General features: G+C 44.5%; 1 pseudogene; it reads left to right on the top strand.

Annotated features, from left to right (window-relative positions):
• Window positions 1-526: 526 nt before the first annotated feature.
• Window positions 527-9,666, top strand: LOC139180724 (pregnancy-associated glycoprotein 1-like; annotated as a pseudogene).
• Window positions 9,667-18,095: the final 8,429 nt, after the last annotated feature.

The raw sequence follows: 18,095 nt of genomic DNA, 5'->3' as shown, positions 1-18,095 counted from the left end.
CCCTGATGTCTGCCATTAGACCCACTACCTAAGGCAAGGTGTATTTCCCTGGGCTGTCCCTGAAGTCTTCACTTTGCCATTTGACAACTTATCCTCCTAGGAATCTCCTCTCCAGCGAACACAGCAATGAATATCTCATGAAGTGGCTAGGAAGATAACATGAAACCACACGTGTAGAGTATGGCCCCTAGTATCCATTTTCATGATGTTCTTAGCCATTTTTTCTCCAAGTAGGCAAGATTCTCCATCTTATTAGATGTCCATGCAGATCAGTTTGACTTTCCAACCAAGCTTCAAGGAAGAGATTGTTTCAATTCTCTGTATTCTGAAAAGCTGCAAAGTCCACTCACCAAGGCCACTGATGAAGGTAAAGATTTTATCAAGAGCTTTTTTTTTCTTCCAGATCTTTTAGTGGTCTAAAGGGGAAAACTAGGGTAGCTTAGAGCATATATAATTAGGGGCTCCTGGTCACCACTACATGCTAAGAACCCAAACTTCCCTGAGTACTTGGAGCCAGGAAAGAAGCATGAAGTGGCTTGTGCTCCTCGGGCTGGTGGCCTTCTCAGAGTGCATAGTCAAGTAAGTATGGGGACTGTATGTCACATCATATTCTTTTCTCAGACTTTTCTTTTCATCTGATTATTCTTCCACCCATCAGGTTTAGAAGGGAATGGAATATTTCCCTAAGAGTCTTAATGTTCAACTCTTACTTACTGATAAGTAACTTACTATAGGAACCGTGGATCCCAAGGTCTTGGTGTAGATTTGCATGGTTGCACAAATCTTGGGGTCCAATCATGTCACGACCTATTGAAAATGCAACTCCTTGCAACTGTTCAGTGCACAGTCTATGCAGATGTCGATGTGGTCCTGTGGAATAGCACTTTCTACATTTTATTCAACATGTCCTCTTTTTTCCCTGTCTACCTCAGTGTGTATATGCCTATGTCTGCATCTCTGTATCACTGTCATTTATCTCACCATCTCTTTGGAAGGCACTGGGAGTGTATTTCTCTTTCTGTTGTTTCTTTTAATTTTTCATTTGACTTGTCCTTCCTTCTCAAGCCTCTGGATTTCCATTACTTGTTCCCTATATCTTGGATTCTTCTTTCAACTCTCTCTTCTCTGACAACTTGGAGAATGATACACTGTTTTATATCTGACAAGCAGTGTGACCACAGCCAACTCGAAACCTCTTGCATTTCAAATTGCTCCCTTGTAAAAGAGGATGAGAGTCCCCCTTCTACCTCCTTCCTTGAGGTTCTATGAGAAGGATAGTATGGGATGGCAACAGCAATGTTAATGGCTGTCATTGTTGAGACTTCCTATTTATCAGGTACCTTATATCCATCACTTCTCTTATCCCCAAGATATTCTATTTGGAGGGTTTGTATTGTTACATTCCACCATTTTACCAAAGAGGAGACTGAGACACCACATGGTCATATGGCTTATCCAAGATTGCAGAAAAGAACCTGTATTCAAATCTATGTCTTTGCCATGGTATAGGTATAAAATTCTGATAATAATGTACCTCATAAAAATGATTAGAAAATACACAGGGCCATTACAATGACAGTTATACCTTAACACTGACAGCTAATTGTAGCATCTTCTTTGTTTTCTTTGTCAAATGCTCGGTGAAAGAATACCTCTAAGGAGAGTGAAGACCATGAGAAAAACACTCAGTGGGAAAAACATGCTGAAGGATTTCTTAAAGGAGCATCCTTACAGACGGTCCCAGATTTCTTTTCGTGGCTCAAAACTAACTATTTACCCTCTGAGAAACATTATGGATGTGAGTATTTTGGGAGGATGGTGCTCCACAGCTCCCCCTTGTTCTCTAGCCAGGCATGGGGCTCATTTGGAGGTGCCAGGTGGGGTGTTGAGGGTGGGGTTCCTGCAGGAGGCAGAGACAGTGGAAAAGAGGGACCCCACCCAGAGGAGAAGGCACTCTCATCCTCAACTGTTGGTCTTGGTGACTGGGCCTGGCAATTACCAGGTGGCAGGTACATATTCATTTCTCTGTCAAGCATGTGTCATTAGTTTGATGGCGATTGTTCCTTCTGAACTACGTGAGCCACTCAGCTACAGATGAAGAGTCAGCCATCACTGATCAAAAGGTAGAACCAACTGCAAAGCAATTGTGAATCCCCAGGCAGAGGAATTCAGTTTCCACAGATGCAAGAATGACAGCAGTAATAAGTTACTGAATCTGTATTCCATGTATGGCCATAACGATCACTGTGGTCACTGTTTTGAGATTAGACAAAGGGCTTATTTTGTCTTCAAGAATGCCCATGCCAGCCTGAGAGATAGGCAAAGGGTAAATACATGTCAAATGAAAGGGTCACCTGTGTGGTGTTGATTGGATGTGGTCTGAGTTTAGAGGGAGTGGCTGGGGTTGATCAAGAAGGAACACCTGGAGAAGGGGCTGCTAAGGCTGGGTTTGAAGAGATTACAGAGCTTCTCAAATGAAGGCACCAGACCTCCTTGGGTGTCCAGTGGTCCTAGAGGCCCAGTGCTTATGCCTCTGGGCTGCCCATGCAGGAGGTACCACTTCAACTCCTGGTCATATAGTCAATATCCTACATACAATGTAGCACAGGAAAAATATATCAAATGCAGATATGTCTGTGATCAAATTCTGTGAGGTGCACAGTGGTTAGAAAGTGATCTCAAGAGATATGTGACACCCAGAGGGAGGCATCAGTGTGGGAATAGAGGATAGCCAGTTCTGCACTAACCCACTCCCTCCTTCTCCCTGTAGTTGGTCTATGTGGGTAACATCACCATTGGAACACCCCCTCAGGAATTCCAGGTTATCTTTGACACAGCCTCATCTGACTTGTGGGTGCCCCCTGTCTTTTGCACCAGTGCAGCCTGTTGTGAGTACAGACACCCCATACCCGGACCATCCTTCACTTGCCCTGCTGCCCTGTTTTCCACCCTTGGCACCTGATGAAACTCATCTCTTGTGTCTGCAGCTACACACATTAGGTTCAGACATCTTCAGTCTTCCACCTTCCGGCCTACCCATAAGACCTTCACCATCAATTATGGATCTAGGAGAATGAATGGAGTTGTTGCTTATGACACAGTTTGGGTAACAGTGTAACAAATGCTGAGTCAAGACTGGCTATGGAGTGACCACGGCTTGCAAAACAGATGCAGGACAATCTGGCAGGACCCTTCCTAGCCTAATTCCCATATATATGGCCATCATATCCATAGGATATGTTTCTGGGGAGGCAGTGCCTGTGGTGACACAGGAGTAAACAAATTAGCTAACCCAGAGATTTGCTTGAGGTGTGGACTTGCAGCTCCTCTGCCCATGAGCAGTTCAAGGTTCATTTTGCTGAGAGAGAGAAGAAGGGAGAAAAGCACCCACTTTTATATTAACAGACTGTTTCAAGCACTTTCAGGTGATAACTAGTTTAATCCTGCAACAACCCCACACAGCAGTTACTCTGAATAGCTCATGAGACATATGAGGAAACTGAAGTACAGACCGCAAGGGCCTTGCTAAGGGCACACATGTGGTAAAATGTGGAGTTAGGCTGGCTTTTTAGGGCTGAAGTTGCTGTGGGATGTTTGGGGACAGGATAAAACTGATCTGAGGACCCTGGGGGCAGTCATTGGCTTCAGGTATCTAGAGTGCTAAACTGGGGGCCTGAGAGGTCAAGGGGCCTGATAAATGAGTTCTCACTCTAGACGACCCTTGAGAGTCTAATAAACCTATGGCCCGCCTCCCCCAGAATGCCCGAGTAGTTCCCCTCTCTTTCTCTCTCGTACACATTCACAGAAATATACACGTATCCCCAAAAGTGAATTCCTCAGGGAGTAATTTCATAGACACTGGAAGCAAGATTGTGTTTTCAGCTTCTGTCTTCCTGGACAGATGCAGAATCCACAGTACATTACAGAGAATGCAGTCCATTCCTGTCATTAGGTCACAGTGATGCCAAAGAGAAGGCTATCTTGTTCTCGTTCATTTTGTCCATAAGGTGGCACCAATGGGACCTGGCCTGACTCTTGGTTGCCCCACCTGTACAGAAGCCACAAGGCCAATTTGACTCACTCAGGTGGTGTTTTTCAGAGGGGCAGATGTTTTAAAATTCACAGCCTCTCTCAAGTGAAACCCAGATTCCCCTCCCAGCTTCGTCTAACCATCTGTGGGTCACCAAAGATAGAGCCCAGCCTCAATTCTTCTCTGAGGATCTAACGGCAATGCATCCCTGGCCAGTCCTAGCCCCACTTCACATATCTGTAAGTGGGATCACTCTTCTCTCCCACAGATTGGGGACCTTGTAAGTACTAACCAGCCGTTCTGTCTAAGCATGGCGGAATATGGGTTTGAAGGCAGAACTTATGATGGTGTCTTCGGCTTGAACTACCCCAGCATATCCTTCTCTGGAGCCATCCCCATCTTTGGCAAGCTGAAGAATCAAGGTGCCATTTCTGAGCCTGTTTTTGCCTTCTACTTGAGCAAGTAAGTCTGAGGTGGACAATCAGTTTATCCAAATAAGCTGTAAGTTGCTTTCAGTTGCATGAAAATTATAGAACACTTGCTAAAGAAGTATCCTAAGATAAAATCTAACCCAGGATAACTATGGCCCCCGGCCCCTACCTGGCATCACTACTGGCTTTTATAAATAAAATATTATTGGAACACAACCCTACTCCTGGGCTCAAGATCAGTAAATTGGTCTCTGGGGGTGTGTGAGGAGGAAGGCTAATGGAAGACAACAGGAAACAAGTTGAAGGAAAAGGCATTAGGATTTGCTTATGAATTTGATAAGGAAGGAAAGAGAAGGATGGGGGATATCTTTCCCTCCTCATTAGCATTTCACTGGGAGCCCAGGACCAGCTACACAATTTGTGGAGCCAGTGAGAAATGAAAGTGTGGGACACAAAAGTGTGGGACCCCTTGTTCAAGAAATATTAGGCATTTCAAGACAGGGAGAGCAGAGCTGGGGTCCCTTCTGAGTGTGGGACCCTCTGGACAGTAGAGCTCACAGGCCAGCGGAGCCAATTCTGGGTGACCTGGACCCACACCCTTAGAACTCCCAGGCCTTGATTTTCCTGAAAAATGACAAGGTAGACAAGGGGAAGGCCAAAACACTTCAGCACCCTGTCCTCTGAGAGTGTCTGAGCACTCAGGTCACAGGAGATCCAGGGCATCTTCAGAAGACATAGTGGATGGAGCCCAGCCAAGTGATTTAACTTCTTACCTCCTCTGTGCCACTCATTAGCCAGTAACAGACCTCAGTCTGGATCTCAATCGCTCCTAGACACTATTTCTGCATTTGTACATGGGGACCTTATTAGGGCCTTGATGGGTGGACCAGCACAGCTCTCAGACGGTGCTGTTTTTACAGTCCTCCAAGGATCTCAGCCTCTCTTCTCTTCAGAGACAAGCGGGAGGGCAGTGTGGTGGTTTGGTGGGGTGGACCACCGCTACTACAAGGGAGAGCTCAACTGGGTACCATTGATTGAAGCAGGTAGTGGACTGTACACATGGACCGGTAAGCCTCTCCCTCTGAGGGTCAGCCTAAGTGGTGTTCCCACTACTGTACATGGACATAGGCAGACACACACAAATACATTCTTAAACATACAGTCACACAGACATATACACCACCCACAACGACACAGACAGACACACAGACACATGGAAACACACAAGCAGACACATATAAACCTTCACAGAGACACATAAGAACATGCATAGCTAGTCAGAGACACACAAGCACTCACAGAGACACATACAAGCACACATACAAACAAACACACAAGCCCATAAATACACAAACAACCCATGGGTTCATAATACCCAGGCCTTCTGAGAAAGGCTCTGACCATGGTCCTAAAAGGGTCCAAGAGGTCTGTGCAGCTGGGAGAGGGCTACACCCACTGCCCTGTGAGGCGTGGAGCATGGTTAGAGGACTCTAGAGTGTGGTGAACAGAGGATCAGGGAGAATTTCTCCAGCATGAACAGAGTTATGATAAGATGACCAACTGTCCAGGGCTACCTAGGACATAGGAAGTTCTCAGTACAGATAAATGTCATTTTAAAAACAGGGACAGTGAGAAAATGGGGAAAACTGGTCTTCTTAGGGAGCAACTACCCAGCAGCAGAGAGAGGTTGGCTGCAGTCTTAAGATGTGAAAGCAACTAATAAAACAGACATTCCATGTTCTTGGGCACACAGTGGGACAGGGGCTATAACAGAGAATCAGGAAGGTGGGATCCAGGAGTGACCTGAGGACAAGAGGCATAATTGATAGGATTCTGTGTGATACCCTCAGACAAAAGCTGACCTGTCCTTTGGTGTTTCTGTGGGCTAGTCATGTATTTCCTGGCCAGGGTCTCAGGGTCTGAGCTGGTTGTAGGAGCAGTGCTGGGAGATACCCTCTCCCAGAGGAACCCCTCTCTCCTACCAAGAGAATCTGCTGCCCCTGCAAATCTCCATCTTCACTCTGTGTGCAACCCATTATTTGTTCCCCATCACATACAGCTCTCTGGATGTTTCTTATTGATTTCTCAGTCTTTGTTCACTCATTGAACAGACAAGCATTGAGCATTCACTGTGTGCCAGACACTTTAGGGATGCAAGGAGATTAAAACTCACCCTCACATTTAAGAAGGCAGATGTACATGAAGGGACTCGCCCAGAAGTGAATTGTGACTTTAGTACATGCTAGACATGAGGAGAAGGCAATGGCAACCCAGTCCAGTACTCTTGCCTGGAAAATCCCAGTGATGGCGGAGCCTGGTGGGCTGCCCTCTATGAGTTCTCCGAGAGTCAGACACGACTGAAGTGAGTCAGCAGGAGCAACAGCAGCAGACATGAGGAAGGGTCTACAGAGAGAGACCAAGACAGGAGAATGATAAACACTGGGGAAAAGACTTCCCGAAAACAATACAATTAAGGTGGAATATGGAAGATGAGAAGAAATTTGCTAGTCAAAGTGGAGTGGAGTCTTCTAGGAAGGAAGACCAGCTTGTGTCAAGGTACAAAATATCCTGGTGCATTCAAGTACTGCATTTGAGGATGTCAAGAAAGGTACTGTGTCGAGAGCAAAGGAAAAGAGGGCAAGAGACGAAGGGCTGTTTAGGAGACAGTCAGGAAGGGGGAAATTCTGGGGAGAATCTGAGTGACCTTGATGCCCTCTTTCTTCCATTGTCTCTCAGCATCTCCATGAAAAGAAAGGTTATTGCTTTTTCTGACAGCTGTGAGGCCCTTGTGGACACTGGGACATGACATATCGACGCCTCAGGAAAACTGGTCAATAACATACAGAAGCTCATCTGCGCCAGGCTATGGGGTTCCAAGGTGAAGGGTCATGCCCCAGGGTTACTTCCAGTCTCCAAACACAACAAGGAACTACAGGGCCAATCTCTCACCCTCTCTCTCTAACTGCACTAAGTTTATTGTTCTGTGGTCAATACCCTTCCCTCTATTATCTTCACCATCAACGGCGTCAACTACCCAGTGCCAGCTCGCGCCTACATCCTCAAGGTGAGGGGACAATATTGAGGGTTGGTTCTCAAACTGGAGCTTGTAGGAACCCTTGGGCTACTGCTGGAAGGAGTGCGCCCTCTGGAGGCCATGTCACACCATTGCAGATGCTGCTGAGCCCTGTGGCTGGGCCGGTGCCTCCCACAACACCAATCACTTGAAAGTAAAGGGCTGTGTGGGACACTGATCTTCCTGATATAAATGTGGAGATACCATACCATATGGCATGGTAGGAGTCAGGTAGAGGGGAATACTAAGTTCCTCAGTCCTCAAAGAGCTTCAATTCAATCTGAATTCAGAGGTGCATGAACATGAAATTCAGCACAGCAGTCCCTGACATAGGCCATATTACAAGGAGAATGGCTGGGGACAGTCCCAGTGTGATGTCCTAGCATAAGTTCACAGTCTCCCTTCCCTTCTCAAAGCTTTCCTGGTTTGAGTGATAAATTACATGGTCAGCCTAGTTCTCGGCTGCATCTTCCCCTTGCTCTGGCCAGGTGCCTCCTTTGTGAGTTGGGGTACCTGTCCCCACTGTGGGGAGGTTGGATGCTAATGTGAATAAAGGGTGCTCAGTGACTGCTCAGCCCACACGTAGGGTGGAGGCTTCATGTCAGCTCCCTGCAAGAGTTCAGAGCAGGCTGATGGACTCAAAGAAGGCTTTGAGGAGGAGAGGGAATTTCAGGAATTCTAAAACCAGAAACTCATTGAGCCATATGGAGGGTTGCTTGGTTCTAGGCAAAAGTGCACTGGATTCCATGCAAATGGCATCTCAAGGTGCTCTGCACTGGGGCACTGGGGACTTACTAGGGGTGATGAGGGCTACGGACTGACTGGTGGGGCTGGGAAACCAGAGTACCTTACCCACCCAAGCCTGGAGTGGCCAAAGAGGGTGAGTGTGGGCCGAAGGAGGCTTCTCAGATTTCCTGAGTTAAGTCTTCAAGAACGTGTTGTGGGCACTGATCTATTTAAGATGGATAACCAACAACGAGTTTCTTTGTAGCACAGGGAACTCCCCTCAGTTATATGACAGCTTGGATGGGAGGGGTGTCTTTGGGACCATGATACCCGGATACATACAGTTGAGCCCCTTTACTATCCACCTGAAACTCAGAATATTGTTAATCAGCTATACTCCAATACAAAATAGAGCTTGATAATAAAGTATGGATTGTGGGGATGCAGGAGGAAAACCAGCATTCTCTGCAGAGAAAACAGAGCAGGAGTCAGAAGGAAAGAAACAGGGAGTGAGGAGAGCTATGGACACACTTGTTCTTTTCTAAATAATTATATTGAAGTGTGGCTAATCTGCTGCTGCTGCTGCTGAGTCGCTTCAGTCGTGTCCGAAGTCTCACAGTGGTCGACTCTGTGCGACCCCATAGACGGCAGCCCACCAGGCTCCCCCTTCCCGGGATTCTCCAGGCAAGAACACTGGAGTGGGTTGCCATTTCCTTCTCCAATGCATGAAAGTAAAAAGTGAAAGTGAAAAGGAAAAGTGAAGTCTCTCAGTCGTGTCCAACTCTTAGCAACCCCATGGACTGCAGCCTACCAGGCTCCTCCCTCCATGGGATTTTCCAGGCAGGAGTACTGGAGTGGGATGCCATTGGCCTTCAGTGTTGCATTAAGTTCTGCTGCAGAGCAATGTGACTCAGTTATACATATAAAATTATATATTTCTTCTTATTCTTTTTCATGTGGTTTATCACTGAATATTGAATATAGTTCCTTATGCTCTACAGTAGGACTTTGTTGTTTATCATTCCTCTGTTTCCCCAACTCCCAGTCCTCCCCTCCCCCACACCCTTCCTCATGGCAACCTCATGTCTTGGCCCTCTTTGGTTTTAGATAAACTCTCATATCCCCTGCTGCTGAGAAAACCCCTTGATGCTTACCAAAAGAGGGAAATAAAACAAAGAATTGAGCTGGGTCTGGATATTGGGGGGAGTCACCGGTAAGGGCTCATGCTGACTGGTGTGTGTCTCTGACTCCCCCAGGATTCTAGAGGCCACTACTATACCGCCTTTAAAGAGAGCAAATTGAGTCCATCTACAGAGACCTGGATCCTGGGTGATGTCTTCCTGAGGCAGTACTTCTTGGTTTATGATTGAGGAAATGACAGGATTGGCCTGGCACAAGCAGTGTAAATGCTTGGAGTGGTTCAGGAATCAGTAAGGCCTCTCCTAACACACACTCACGCACACTTTGGGCACTCCTGCCCAGGATGCTGGTGAACTGTATTTGGTGGTCTGTACACCCTATTCTCAGTAAAGAATAAAGGGTTTCACTCTTAATGGTACTGAAATAAATGTTGCCTCTGTTTGTGTCAGGGAGTGAAGGATCTAGAACCAAGTCTGAATCAAAATTGAGAGGAGCCCTACTCCAACTGGCTTTAAGGAAAAGGGAGACTCATTGAAATGATTCTGGGAATCCAGGACACAAGAATCAGAGAAAATACAAAGATCTCAGTGACTGGACCCAAGAAATCAGAAGTCATCAATTCTCTCTCACCCTCACTCTTTCCCTTTACTCTTCTTTGATGGTCTTAGCCTGTCAACTTTCTTCTTTAAGGCTTCTACACCTAGTGAGGGAATTCGAGCTACCTGCCCTAGGATTTTAAATCCCGAAGGCATCACCTAGTAAGGAAAGAAGATTGCAGACATCAGAGTTCAAGGGTGTTCTCTGAATGACCCACCTCAGATCACATGTACAGCCTTAGATCAGCCATCCTGGCAGGAAAATGTGGTATTATGACCGGCTTTACATGGTCTTTGGCCCTGAACCCTCAGGACATGATAGTCAATTTCCTCCAAAACTACATGACTGAAGCTGGGGAGAGGCAGACCCAAGGATAGCGACTAGCAGGTGGTCTAGGCCATGGAAGAACTTGTGATGACCCACCAACTCAACCACCTCCTCATTCAGAGGAATTATAAGGGATAATTAAATAGACTCTCTTTGTCCCATCTCAGATATTCTTATCACTGGGCATGTCCTCCAGGGGATTTTGGGTGAGGTACTTCATGCAGAGCTGGTTCCCTTTTGTCCCACACCCAGTCACCAGCTCTCTGCCACATATGCCTGGTCTGTCCTTTCCAGTCCTACTTGGTAAGTGGTGGCCCCAGTGGATCCCTGAGCCATCCCCCTCCTCCAGGGCCCAGAATGCCCCTTCCTTGCCTCCAATGCTGCTGGGGAGAATGCAATTCATGCATCAGGGGACCCAGGGAACACAGAGCCTTCAGCATTTCTGAGCTTCTTTCAGGGATGGAGCTATAAACTATTTGCTTGGAACTGCCATGGTTAGGCACTTTTTCAGTGGAAGCATCTGTTCTTTCCACCTGGAGGCCCTTAGTAGATGCCTCAGCTGAGACAGCAGGGGTCACAGGTTGATTTCCTTTCAAATTGACTGGTTTGATCTCCTTGTTGTATAAGGGACTCTCAAGAATCTTTTCAAGCACCACAGTTCAAAAGCTCAATTCTTTGGCATTCACTGTTTCTTATGGTCCAGATCGCACATCTGTACATGATTACTGGAAAATCATGGCTTTGACACTGCAGACCTCTGTAGCAAAGTGAGTCTCTGCTTTTTAATACACAGTGCAGGTTTTTCATAGATTTTCTTCCTTCCAAGGAGCAAGTGTGTTTTAATTTTGTGGCTGCAGCCAAGGTCCACAGTTGTTTTGGAGCCCAAGAAAATAAAATCTGCCACTGTTTCCACTTTTCCCTCATCTATATGCCATGATGTGGTGGGACCAGATGCCCTGAATGTTGAGTATATTTTTGTGAATAGTTTTTTTGAATGTTGAGTTTTAACCAGTTTTTGCATCTCCTCTCCTCATGAAGAGGCTCTTTAGTTCTTTGCTCTCTGCCACTAGGGCAGTGTCATCTTCAGATCTGTGAATGTTGATATTTCTCCCAGCAATCTTCATTCCAGCTTGGGATTTATGCAGTCCTGCATATCGAATGGTGTATCCTATATAGAAGTTAAGTAACCAGAGTGACAATGTACACGTTGTCACACTTCTTTCCCACTTTTAAATCTTTCAGTTTTTCTGTATATGATTCTAACTGCTGCATTTTGACCTACATACAGACTTTTCAGGAGACAGGTAAGGTGATCTGGCACTCCCATTTCCTTAAGAATTTTCCACAGTTTGTTGTGGTCCACACAGTGAAAGGCTTTAGCATAGTCAGTGAAGCAGATGGAAATGTTTTCTGGGATTCCCTTGCTTTCTCTATGATCCAATGGATGTTGCCTATTATACAGAGTGAAGTAAGCCAGAAGGAAAAACATCAATACAGTATACTAACGCAGGTATATGGAATTTAGAAAGATGGTAACAATAACCCGGTGTACGAGACAGCAAAAGAGACACTGATGTATAGAACAGTCTTATGGACTCTGTGGGAGAGGGAGAGGGTGGGAAGATTTGGGAGAATGACATTGAAACATGTAAAATATCATGTAAGAAACAAGTTGCCAGTCCAGGTTCGATGCACGATACTGGATGCTTGGGGCTAGTGCACTGGGATGACCCAGAGGGATGGTATGGGGAGGGAGGTGGGAGGAGGGTTCAGGATGGGGAACGCATGTATACCTGTGGCGGATTCATTTTGATATTTGGCAAAACTAATACAATATTGTAAAGTTTAAAAATAAAATAAAATTAAAAAAAATAAAAATAAAAATAGAACTGCCAAAAAAAAAAAAAAAAAAGAAATTTTATCTCTGGTTCCTCAAACCAGTTTGTACATCTCAAAGTTCTCAGTTCATGTAGCATTGAAGCTTAACTTGAAGGGTTTTGAGCATTACCTGGTTAGCAAGTGAGATGGGTGCAATTGCATGATAGGTTGAACATTCTTTGGAATTGCCTTTCTTTTTTTTTTTTTAATTTAATTTAATTTTTTAACTTTACAATATTGTATTGGTTTTGCCATATATCAACATGAATCTGCCACAGGTATACACGTGTTCCCCATCCTGAACCCTCCTCCCTCCTCCCTCCCCGTACCATCCCTCTGGGTCATCCCAGTGCAGCAGCCCCAAGCATCCCATATCATGCATTGAACCTGGACTGGTGACTCATTTCATATATGATATTATACATGTTACTGTGGACACTGCTGAGTTTTCCAAATTTGCTGACATTTTGAATGCAGCACTTTTACAGCCTCATTCTTTAGGATTTTTAAACAGCTCAGCTGGAATTCCATCAGCTCTCCTAACATTGTTTGTAGTGATGCTTCCTAAGGCCCACTGACTTCATACTCCAGGATATCTGGCTTTACATGAGTGACCCAAGCATCATCCCTATCCCAGTCATTATGACTATTTTTGTACAGTTGTTCTGTGCATTCTTGCTACCTCTTCTTAATCTCATCTGCTTCTGTTAGGTCTTTGACTTTTCTGTCCTTTATTGTGCCCATCTTTGCATGAAGTGTTCCTCTGGTAGCTCCAATTTTCCTGAAGTGATTTATAATCTTTACAATTCTATTATTTTCCTCTAATTCTTGCAGTGTGCACTTAACGAAGACTTTCTTATCTCTCCTTGCTGTTCTCTGGAAGTCTGCATGCCACTGAGTATATCTTTCCCTTTCTCCTTTGCCTTTCACTTCTCTTATTTTCTCACCTGTTTTTAAGCCTCCTCAGGCAACCCCTTTTCCTTCTCACATTGTTTTCCTGGGGATGGTTTTGGTGACCACCTCCTGTGCAATGTAACAAACCTCCATCCTAGTTCTTCAGGCTACCATACCTAATCCTTTGAATCTATTTTTAATCTCCACTATAAAATTATAAGGTATTTGATTTAGGTCTTAGCTTAATGGTCTAGTGGTTTTCCTTAGTTACTTCAATTTAAGCCTGAATACTGCTTGCTTCTGCCTAAGCATTGGTGCCAGATGACCACCCACCACTCCCAGTGGGTGTGGAGCAAAAACACACAATTTGAGGACTGTTACCCTGGGTTTGTGCTTGACCTTTCACGTACTTAGCTGTGTGAGCTTGATCAAGTCACTTAACCTCAGTTTTCTCATCTGGAAAATGGGCACCATGATGATAGTTCCACCTTCTAGATTGCGTGTGTGCCTGCAAAGAGCAAGTAGCCCCAAGAGGGCTTTCTGGGTTCCTGAGTCTGGAACAAATATGAATTATTCTGCCACCTGGGGAGAAGGAAATCTTCTGTTTAGAGGTTATGGCTGCCATCCCCAAGGCTAACTATCGATTCAAGCCAAATGACATCTCTCTCTGAACCATGACACAGAACTCTGACTGAGCTGATGCTCCCACAGAGCTAATGATTACTGGCTCAAATTACTCCCATCCTCAGCCTTACCAGTCAGCCTTTCTTTGTTAACTGCTTCTAGTCTGAAATCACTCTGTAAGGAGAGTTGTAAGGCTTTTGGTCTCTTTTCAGTTTCCCACATCTCCAGCATAGCAACAACTAGCTGTGATGGCTTCTTGTCATAGCAACAACTATGGCAACCGGTACAGTCCAGTCTCAGCCTGTTAAATGAAACTGTCCCCATGAAAGGTTGTTGTTGAATCACGACGCCAGGATTCTTGGCCCCGAAGGAGAAGAATTCAATCCAGGGCCAGAGACGAGGCTTGATCACTCAGAGCTTTTGTGTAATAAAGTTTTATTAAAGTATAAAGGAGATAGAGAAAGCTTCTGAAGGGGCAGAAAGAGTGCCCCCCTGCTAGTCTTCAGCTGGATGTTATATAGTCACTAGCAGCCTGTTAATGACAGAAAGGAATGTCTTAAAACTGAATGGCACCAGGCCCCTCACCCATAAGATGCATTCTGTGATAACTTGGCACCAAATGGTTCATCTTGGGCCATAAAATGATTAACTTGAATCTTGAAGAAGGGCAGATCACCATACAAATAGTTTCATTTACATAGATTAGAGGAACAATATCTGAGTGTAACATACTGGTTTGTCAAGTAGGTTCTGAGCCAAAAGGCGGAACCAACTTGAAGACAGAGTTTGGGATAAATGTATAGTATGTTAGCATAGCTTAAGACAAACATTTCCATAAGAAAAAGGCATTGGTTATCTCTAGGTTTGAGAATAGTTAACTTCAGGTGATACCAGGTGTCATTATGGCAACACAGTATTTTAAGAGAAACCACCCACTCCAGTGTTGTTGCCTGGAGAATCCCAGGGACAGGGAAGCCTGGTGGGCTGCCATCTATGGGGTTGCACAGAGTCGGACACGACTGAGGCAACTTAGCAGCAGCAGCAGAGAAGGAAAAAATATCGCTAGTTTGTTTCCTCCTGCTGCTTGAGAGAGATAAAAATGTCTGACACTTGCAGGCTATTTCCTCCCTTTGGAGACCCCTGACCTTCCTGCCTGTTACCCTCTCACCCATTTATCCCTTCATGTTTAAATTACCTACCATTGCCTTAGAAACCTTCCTATGATTGCTGTTTAAAGACAAAATATGTGTGGAGTTGATCTAGTTTTCTTTCCCAAGCATGATTCCAACTATGCAATTAAGTAACCAGACATTTAATCATCTAAATACCAACAGGAATGGAGAAAAGCAAACCACTCATCCTACATTTCTAGCTTGCCCCAAAACAACATTAAAGTGATCTGCTGAAATAAAGTGATACATTGGCATGTACATGCCAGAAGGGACACTTTTTCTGAATTTATTTTCCACCTAGTGCAAAATATCTACCACAAGCCTCGCCCTCCAGCACCTGGTCACCTGGTTTTTGCAGTCTCAGCCCGACCCCAATCCCTTTTAAATCCCTCAGTAAAATCTAGAGGACAAACTCAGTCAAAGCTCTCTCTCCTGCTGAAAACAGTTTTTTTTTGTTTTTTTTTTAGAAAACAATGTTTGGTAACAGATTCAAAATCTTGTGCTCCTTGCCTTGGATTCAAGGACCTGCACCAGAGGATGGGAAGCCTCCCCTTCCACCTAAATCTTTCTCCACTCCAACCAGGACCAGAGCCTTCAGTGGTCTCTGTGTCTTCATTGGTATTTTTCAGTTGCTAAGTCATGTCTGACTCTTTGTGATTACATGTTCGGCAACAAAGCAGGCTTCCCTGTCTTTCACTATTTCGTGGAGTTTCTTCAAAGTCATGTCCTTTGAGTTGGTGATGCCATCTCATAATCTCATTCTTTTATTCCCTCTCCTTCTGCCCACAATCTTTCCCAGCATCAGGGTCTCTTCCAATGAGCTGGGTCTTCACATTAGATGGCCTAAGTGTTGGAGCTTCATCTTCAGCATCAGTCCTTCCATTGAATATTGCTCTACCACTTCCAAAACAAAACTCTTTTTTCCAAACACCTAACAATATTGAGCATTGATAAAGTTTAGTAGAACAAGGATCTTGTCCTCTGGGAAATCCCAGCACTGCCGCCCTGCCTTTCTCTTACCATTCTCTCCACCTGGCATAGAATTGCTTCCCTAGAGCTTCTACAGCTTGAAATGACCTGCTGACCCAAAATTGTCAGCTATCCAGGAATTGTTCCTTCCTCCTTCCTTAAAGACTTTTCCCTCCTCCCTGACTGTCCTCTGTACATCAGTTCAGTTCAGTCTCTCAGTCATGTCCACTCTTTGCTATATCATGGGGTGCAGCATGCCAGGCTTCCTTGTCCATCACCAACTCCCAGAGCTTGCTCAAACTCATGTTCATCAAGTTGATGATGCCACCCAACAATTTTGTCTTCTGTTTTCCCCTTTGCCTCCTGCCTTTAATCTTTCCTAGCATCGGGGTCTTTTATAACGAGTTAGTTCTACCCATCAATTGACCAAAGTAATGGAGGTTAAGCTTCAGCATCAGTCCTTCCAATGAATATTCAGGACTGATTTCATTTAGGATGGACTGATTGGATCTCCATTGCAATCTAAGGGACTCTCAAGAATCTTGTCCAACACCATAGTTCAAAAGCATAAATTCGTTGGTGCTGAACTTTCTTTATGGTCCAACTCTCATATCCACTCATGACTTCTGGAAAAACCATAGGTTTGACGATACAGACCTTTGTTGGTAAAGTAATGTCTCTGATTTTTAGTATGCTGTCAAGGTTTTTCATAGCTTTTCTTCCAAGGACCAAGTGTCTTTTTTTACCCCCACAGCTGCAGTCACTATCTGCAGTGATTTTGGAGTCCAGGGAAATAAAGTCTGTCACTGCTTTCATTGTTTATCCATGTATTTTCCATGAAATAATGGATCTGGATGCAGTTATCTTTGTTTTTTGATCTGTATGTACCTCATCAAGACCATCCTCAAGAGAATTAAATGGAAAAAGGCAAAATGGTTGTCTGAGGATGCCTTAGAAATAACTTAGAAAAGAAGAGAAGCAAAAGAGAAAAGAAACACATACCAATCTGAATGCAGAATTCCAAAGATAGCAACAACAGATTAAAAAAAAAAAAAAACAAACCCTTCCTAAGTGATTAGATCAAAGATATAGAGGAAAACAATAGAATGGGAAAGACCAGAGATCTGCTCAAAAAAATTAGAGGTAGGGAAGGATCATTTCATGCAAAGATGGGCCAAATAAAAGACAGAAATGGCATGGAAATAAGAGAAGCAGAATATATTAAGAAGAAGTTGAAAGAATATATAGAAGAACTATACAAAAAGGATATTAATGACCCAGATAACCACGATGGTGTGATCACTCACCTAGAGCTAGACATCCTGAAATGTGAAGTCAAGAGGGCCTTAAGAAGCCCCACTATGAGTAAAGCTAGTGGAGGTGATGGAATTGTAATTGAGCTATTTCAAACCCTAAAAGATGATGCTGTTAAGGTGCTGCACTTAATATGCTAGCCTATTTGGAAAACTCAGCAGTGGCAATCCCAAAGAAAGGCTATTTCAAAGAATGTTCAATTACCACACAGTTGCACTCATCTCACATACTACCAAAGTAATTTCTCCAAGCAAGTCTTCAACAGTACATGAACTGTGAGTTTCCACATGTTCAAGCTGGAATTAGAAAAGGCAGAGGAACCAGAGATCAAATTGCCATCATTCAGGAAATGGCAACCCACTCCAGTGTTCTTGCCTGGAGAATCCCAGGGACAGGGGAGCCTGGTGGGCTGCCATCTATGGGGTCGCACAGAGTCGGACACGACTGAAGTGACTTAGCAGCAGTAGCAGTTGGATCATAGAAAAAGCAAGAGAATTCCAGAAATATACCTACTTCTGCTTTACTGGCCATGCAAATCCTTTTACAGTATGGATCACAACAAACTGTGAAAAACTTACTGAGATTGGAATACCAGACCATCTTACCTGCCTTCTGAGAAATCTGTATGCAGGTCAAGAAGCAACAGTTAGAGCTGAACATGGAACAGCAGACTGGTTCCAAATCAGGAAAGGAGTAATTAAAGGCTGTATACTGTCCCCTGCTTATTTAAATTATATGCTGATCACATCTTGTGAAATGTCCAACTGGATGAAGCACAAACTGGAATCATTGTTGCTGGGAGAAATATCAATAACCTCAGATATGCAGATGACACCACCCTCATGGCAGAACATGAAGAGATACTAACGAGCCTCTTGATTAAAGTGAAAGAAGACAGTTCAACATCTGGCTTAAACTCA

This window comes from Bos indicus, chromosome 29, assembly GCF_029378745.1.
Source record: "Bos indicus isolate NIAB-ARS_2022 breed Sahiwal x Tharparkar chromosome 29, NIAB-ARS_B.indTharparkar_mat_pri_1.0, whole genome shotgun sequence".
Taxonomy (NCBI): domain Eukaryota; kingdom Metazoa; phylum Chordata; class Mammalia; order Artiodactyla; family Bovidae; genus Bos; species Bos indicus.
This window is presented reverse-complemented; position numbering and strand designations above follow the sequence as displayed.